This window comes from Carassius auratus, chromosome 18, assembly GCF_003368295.1.
Source record: "Carassius auratus strain Wakin chromosome 18, ASM336829v1, whole genome shotgun sequence".
NCBI classification, from domain to species: domain Eukaryota; kingdom Metazoa; phylum Chordata; class Actinopteri; order Cypriniformes; family Cyprinidae; genus Carassius; species Carassius auratus.
Genome location: NC_039260.1, coordinates 8,593,338 through 8,600,100, shown reverse-complemented (window position 1 = coordinate 8,600,100; position 6,763 = coordinate 8,593,338). Strand labels below are relative to the sequence as shown.

Genomic DNA, 6,763 nt, shown 5'->3' with positions numbered 1-6,763 from the left:
TGTTGCCATCTAGTGGACAAAACAGACATTAATTGCATAAGGGGTTTAAAAATCCCAACTATGCTTAACAAGCACACTTTCCTTTCCTCCATTGATGTATTTTCTTTTGAAACAATACTTTTGGGTTAGACACATCAACATAATTTATCATAGGGTATGTCCCTTTTTTACATAGCAAATGAGCTCTGTAATGCAGTTAAAAACATTCTGCATCAATATTAAAGCTACTAGCCACAATTTGGATGTCATGAGGTCTCTAATGGGCAAGTACTACTGTGGTATGTATCTGTCATCACATGATGAAAATACAGTATAGCCCACACACTTTCTCATTCAATCACATTCACTTACTGTCACTAGGTCCATGTAGCCTTAAGGCTTCTGTGCCTATAGTGAAGCAGCAGTTCAGCACTACATCATATTGTCCTCTGTCAGTGATATCACATCACATCTACCCTCCAGCCACTCGCTCAACATCACCCGACCAGCAGGCCCGCATCTAGCCTGCTACAATTGTTCCAGGTCTCAGAAAAACCCTGATGGGATCAGACACTCAAAGGTCTGTGGTCATAGTGCGAGACAGGGATAGGCCACTAGGGTCGACTAGTTGTAGGACAATGATTTTTATCAGTGGTGTTTTAATCAGTGTGCTGTTTTTTTTAGATGTTAGACAGTTCACTCAGTAAAACACGCAAGTTGCATCTTTGTATTAATTAGTGCTGCCAGTTGCATCACTTCACCAAAAAGTGTCTTTATCTGTTTATATCTGTGGCTCTATCCCTGTAATATGAAACAAAAACAGTCCAATTATACAGTACTGTAATAATTAATGTAAATTATGACCGAACTTTCTTTTTTTATTCAGAAATATTTTCTTTTGTGTTCCACAGTAAAAAGACTTAGAAGTTTGGAACGACATGAGAGTGAATAAATGATGACAGAAGTTTCATTTTTAAGCGAACTATCCCTTTAATTAGCTGACAAGTCAATTATGAATTTACTGTTTGAAGTTTCCACATTACTAGTCTATACACAGTCCTGACATTAAAACGCCTCTTTAGTTTATGTTCATTGACTTTATATGAGGATCTGATATGGTTCCCATGAGTGGAGTTTTTAAAGACACAAGCTAAACAATTGCTTGCTACACTGCAACTCATACTGTAAATAAAAGCCATTTTCTTGAAATAAGTGGCATTGGTATTTTTCTTCAGTATAAAACCTCATCCTGAATATGTTTGTGGCCTACACGCGTAATAATTCCTCTTTTTGCACTCTTTAAAAGGCGCAGTGAGTTTTCCTTAAATCTTTCATATGAAAATGCCACATGATCATCATGAAGGATTCACTTTGGAAAGAATCAGGGAAGCAGAGAGAACGCCAATTGCAAGGAGATATGGCCCAGGAGAAAAAAAAGAGAGATGCGAATGTGTGGCTAATTGGGATGTATGAGCGTAGAGAAATGAGGAAATATGAGGGAAGTAGAGAATTGCGGAGGGAGGGTAAAAACAAAGTGGAAAAGAGCAGGTAGAAATGTGCGAGACAGCAGAAGGGAGGTGCATACAGGACCTTGGCGACCCAGGTGGAGGGCATCTGTGCATTCTGCTGAGGAGAAGAGCACTGAGGGGAGAAGGTGATGAGACGAGAGAAGGATGACAGGAGAAATGTGTTGTCACTTCACTCAGGGCCCATCATCTGTCTTTCTACCCTCACTGAGCAACAGATTTTAACATGACACACACTCTCTCACACCTTTACATTGTACCTATGACACGCTGTATTAGAAAAGACATGTATTTCTGCACTTCCGTCTCTCTTTCTCAAACAAACACTGTAAATTCCCATTAGGTCTTGGGACGAGACAAAGACAGAGATCTCAGACTAAGCAGAGCATTCTAGTGATGATATCATAAGGCTGTATGGTAAAACCCAGGCAGTATGTGAATTTAGATTAGAGCTGGTCCATCTCAATCTGAGACCACATAGATAAGAGAAAGACCTTCAGGGCAAAAGCATGAGTCTCCATTACCAAGCACCCAAGCATCAATATTTTGCTTCATATGAATCATTAAATATACAATTTGCAATGCATCTGAATGTTCTTTAATGTTAAACACATGGCCTGCAGACCTGCCATAATCAGACAGAAATTGAGAAAATATGCCGCTTGTTCTGACAAAAATACAAACCCAATTCCAAAAAAAGTTCTCATAAACTTCTATTTTATTCACAATAGAATATAGATAACATATCAAATGTTGAAAGTGAGACATTTTGAAATGCCACGCCAAATATTGGCTCATTTTGGATTTCATGGGAGCTACACATTCCAAAAAATTTGGGACAGGTAGCAATAAGAGGCCGGAAAAGTTAAATGTACATTTAAGGAACAGCTGGAGGACCAATATGCAACTTATTAGGTCAACTGGCAACATGATTGGGTATAAAAAGAGCCTCTCAGAGTGGCAGTGTCTCTCAGAAGTCAAGATGGGCAGAGGATCAACAAATCCCCCAATGCTGCGGCAAAAAATAATGGAGCAATATCAAAAAGGAGTTTCTCAGAGAAAAATTGCAAAGAGTTTGAAGTGCATAATCATCATCTACAGTGCATAATATCACCCAAAGATTCAGAGAATCTGGAACAATCTCTGTGCGTAAGGCTCAAGGCCAGAAAACCATATTGGATGCCCGTGATCTTCGGGCCCTTAGACGGCACTGCGTCCCATAAAGGAATGCTACTGTAATTGGAAATCACAACATGGGCTCAGGAATATTTCCAGAGAATTGTCGGTGAACACAATCCACCATGCCATTCACCGTTGCCGGCTAAAACTCTATAGGTCAAAAAAGAAGCCATATCTAAACATGATCCAGAAGCACAGGTGTTTTCTCTGGGCCAAGGACAACCCAAGTTGTTATCAGCGCTCAGTTCAGAAGCCTGCATCTCTGATGGTGTGGGGTTGCATGAGTGTGTGTGGCATCGGCAGCTTACACATCTGGAGAGGCACTGTCAATGCTGAAAGGTATATCCAAGTTCTAGAACAACATATGCTCCCATCCAGACGTTGTCTCTTTCAGGGAAGACCTTGCATTTTCCAACATGATAATGCCAGACCACATACTGCATCAATTACAACATCATGGCTGTGTAGAAGGATCCGGGTACTGAAATGGCCAGCCTGTGGTCCAGATCTTACACCCATACACAGCAAAAGTGTTGAAATCCCAGTGTTGAGGACTTTCAGACTAAAGAGTTTAAGTTGTGGTGTTGAATTTCAAACGAATAACTAGCTGGTGTAAACAGCCCCTCTTGTGGTGTAAAACCGGAGCATAACCCCTTATTAACACTGTTGAGTGTTATTAGACACATCCGGGACATTTTCTCGTGTGCGAGCCTGACCTGTCTGAAATCAAAGACGCCATTTTCTTTGCTCGCAATGCGAAGTGCATAAGGAAGTAAGACAGTGAAATAAAGTGTTTAGTCTTACTTACAAATATGTTTTGTAATATCAAATCATTTTATAACGATATGTATGTGATGTATGCGCCTAAACGTTTCTCAGAGACGTTTCCTTTCACTCGCGAAGCGGAACAGACAAGGACTTTTTTTCAAAAGGGAAAATCTCATTTAAAATATATATTTTATAGCATCACATTGATTTAAGGTGATATTTATGCGGTGTACATTCCTAAACCTTTTCCCAGTGCGATATTTCCTTTCACCAGCGATGCGAAAGTTGACAGGGAAGTTGGTTTTAACAAGGAAAACACAGACAGTTAAGTAGTAACAGTTAAGTGTTTTACCACATTTACGATATGTATTTTATAAGATAATATTTCTATATGACGATATTTATTTGCTGCGCACACCTGAACAAGCCTAACGTTAACGTTAACCGTTTCTCACAGATTTGAATTGCTCTGCAGTGCGCAGATGTGGAGGTCACTTGGAAACACCAGAAGTAAGTTAACCATTTTAAACGTTACCTAATTAAAAATGTGTTTAATAACATCATGTTATTTATAGTAATATCTAACGTATCTGCTGTAACGTTACACTCCTAAACTTTTTCTCAGAGATATTTTCTTTCCCTCGCGATGCTCTGGAGCAGATGGGGAAATTGGTCTTAACAAGGAAAAGACCAAAAGTAAGTGTTTTATTAATTTTACGATATGTGTTTTAGAAAATAATATCACTTTATGACGATAGTTATATGCTGTGCGTGCCAAAACGTTCCGAAACATTTTCACAGATGAAATCTGAAACTGAAGGGAAACGCCAGAAGTTTTTTAAACGTTAACTTTTACCTCATTTATAATACAGTATGTAACACGTCATAATGTCAAATCAAACCACTGCAAAACTGCTCAAATATAAATGGCAATATAAGTAAATTGTTCTTGTCTGTCTCATTACCAATTTGTGTGATTTCATTAAGCATGAATTTAGTTTTCATGTTGTGGATTTCATGTTGGATTTGAGTGCAGTTTTCCTTTAATTAATTTGAAAATAACACTTTTCAGTAAACTCAAACTCTCTTCATCATTCAAAGTGATTTTGTGCCGCCACAAGTCTTGGAGTATGGCCAGAGACAATTGATATGGCACATGAGTTGCAGTTAACTAACGTTTATTATGATATTATCATTAAGCATTACATTATGTTTTGTATTTAGCAAAAGGGAGTTGTATGGGTTTGATATTACAATTTTAAGGAAACCTTTTTTTTATATTGTTACAGATGGTTCATGCTGGCTTAACAGAACAATCAAAAGGAGATGATGTGTTTGAAGAGTATGAAGCCACCAATACATGAGTAAGCCACAATTGCATATTTTAAGATTATCATGTTTGTCATGTTTATTTTATTAATAATAATAATAAAGAGCCTGATCTCTTTCTTAAAAAAATTTGACTGTAAGGGAGTTAAATCCACTCTTTAAAATTTGCTGTGTAGAAAACATTTGGCGCATCATAAAGAAAAAGATGCGACAAAGAAAACCTAAGACAGTTGAGCAACTAGAAGCCTGTTTTAGAGAAGAATGGGACAACATTCCTATTCCTAAACTTGAGCAACTTCTCTCCTCAGTCCCCAGTCATTTGCACACAGTGGTAAACATGGCCTTGTCCCAACTTTTTTGAGATGTGTTGATGCCATGAAATTTAAAATCAACGTATTTTTCCCTCAACAGTATACATTTTCATACATTTGATACATTTGTATTCTGTATAAAATATTGACATTTCCACATCATTGCATTCTGTTATTATTCACAATTTGTACAGTGTTAAAGAATTAGTTCACCCAAAAATGAAAATTAAGCCATAAATTACTCACCCTGAAGTAAGTGTATATGACTTACTTCTTTCAGACGAATCCAGTTGGGGTTATTTAGTTGCATCAAATGTTGGAAAAGTGTTGGATGCCACTCAGCGGGTGATGCACTGCATCAGTCCATGAGAAGTTTAATACAAAGCACATCCATTAAAAAAAAAAAAAAAAAAAAAAGTGTCTCACATGACTGAGTAATTTATGGTCTAATCTTCATTTTTGGGTGAACTATCCCTTTAATCTAATTAATGACAAATTAATAGCACATCAAATTTGGCTGAGAAATTACTCCCAAAAGATAATTTGAAGTCATTGTTGTGTAAAGCATCAAACAGACATTAGAAAAAAGTATAGCTTCAGCTAGAAATATTTTGTTTCATAAAATGTATTATACACCTTAGGACCATGAGGGTGAGTAAATGATGACACAATTTTCATTTTCGGATTGGTGACATATACCTTTAATAATTAATTTTATTATTATTACTAATGGAAATATGGAAATTATTTCTTTAATGAAATGCATCTCTAAATAATAAAATAAAATGCTAGTAGGTGGTGGTTGATACAACTTCAATTTTTTTAACGTTAGTTAATGTGTAATGTTGCGGCGCTGAAAGTTCAATGCAAACAGAGATATTTTCTTTAAAAATACTGGCAGTTTAATGCCTTCAAATCAAGAGCCATGCTTGCATGTTCTGTGCTTGCAAGTTCTATGCAATCATCTATGTCTCAGTCGGGCTCAAATTGATAAGCAATATAGACAACTACATTGTTTACAATACAACTGGAGCACATGCAGCTAAGGTGAGGGGACCTTTAGATGCGCACTAGAGGTGTTTTAGCCAATCACAACACACTGGACTAGCTAACCAATCAGAGCCCATCGCATATTTGTTAGGGAGAGGCTTCATAAAACAGTCAATGATCAGTGCGTTTATAGGAGAAGGGACAGATCTGTGTGGAATAAAGGTAAAATGTGTGAAAAATAATGTTTTTTTTTTTTTTTTTTTTTTTTAATGAAGCATTAACACGTTAGACTGTATCCCCCAGAAACAAACACACAAAAAAAGAAAAAGAAAAAAAAAATTAACCACCCCTTTAATAATAAATGTAAATTTTTTGATTATTGCTGTTGCCTATAGTAATTATGTGTGTGGTTTTTAAATTTCCTGCTCATTTTAAGCCAGCAATATAGTACTTCTTTTAACAACATTTAACCCAACCTGCTGGGTCAAAATAACCCAGCATGTGTTTTGTCCAATATTTACCCAGCGCTGGGTTGTCAAATAAATGTATTATTGTCAAGTTGGGTCATTTTTAACCCAGCAATTTTTTTTAACACACACACACACACACACACATACATACATATATACACATTAAGTCACTGTTAAGTCTTAAGTCACTGGAGCATATTTGTAGCAATAG

General features: G+C 36.8%; 1 long non-coding RNA gene across 1 annotated transcript; it reads left to right on the top strand.

Annotated features, from left to right (window-relative positions):
• Positions 1–3,445: 3,445 nt before the first annotated feature.
• LOC113118780 (uncharacterized) lies at positions 3,446–4,823 on the top strand. Its single transcript, XR_003294371.1, has 4 exons — positions 3,446–3,790; positions 3,910–3,962; positions 4,078–4,148; positions 4,742–4,823. It is a non-coding gene; the product is annotated as an uncharacterized LOC113118780 (long non-coding RNA).
• The last annotated feature ends 1,940 nt before the right edge of the window (positions 4,824–6,763 follow it).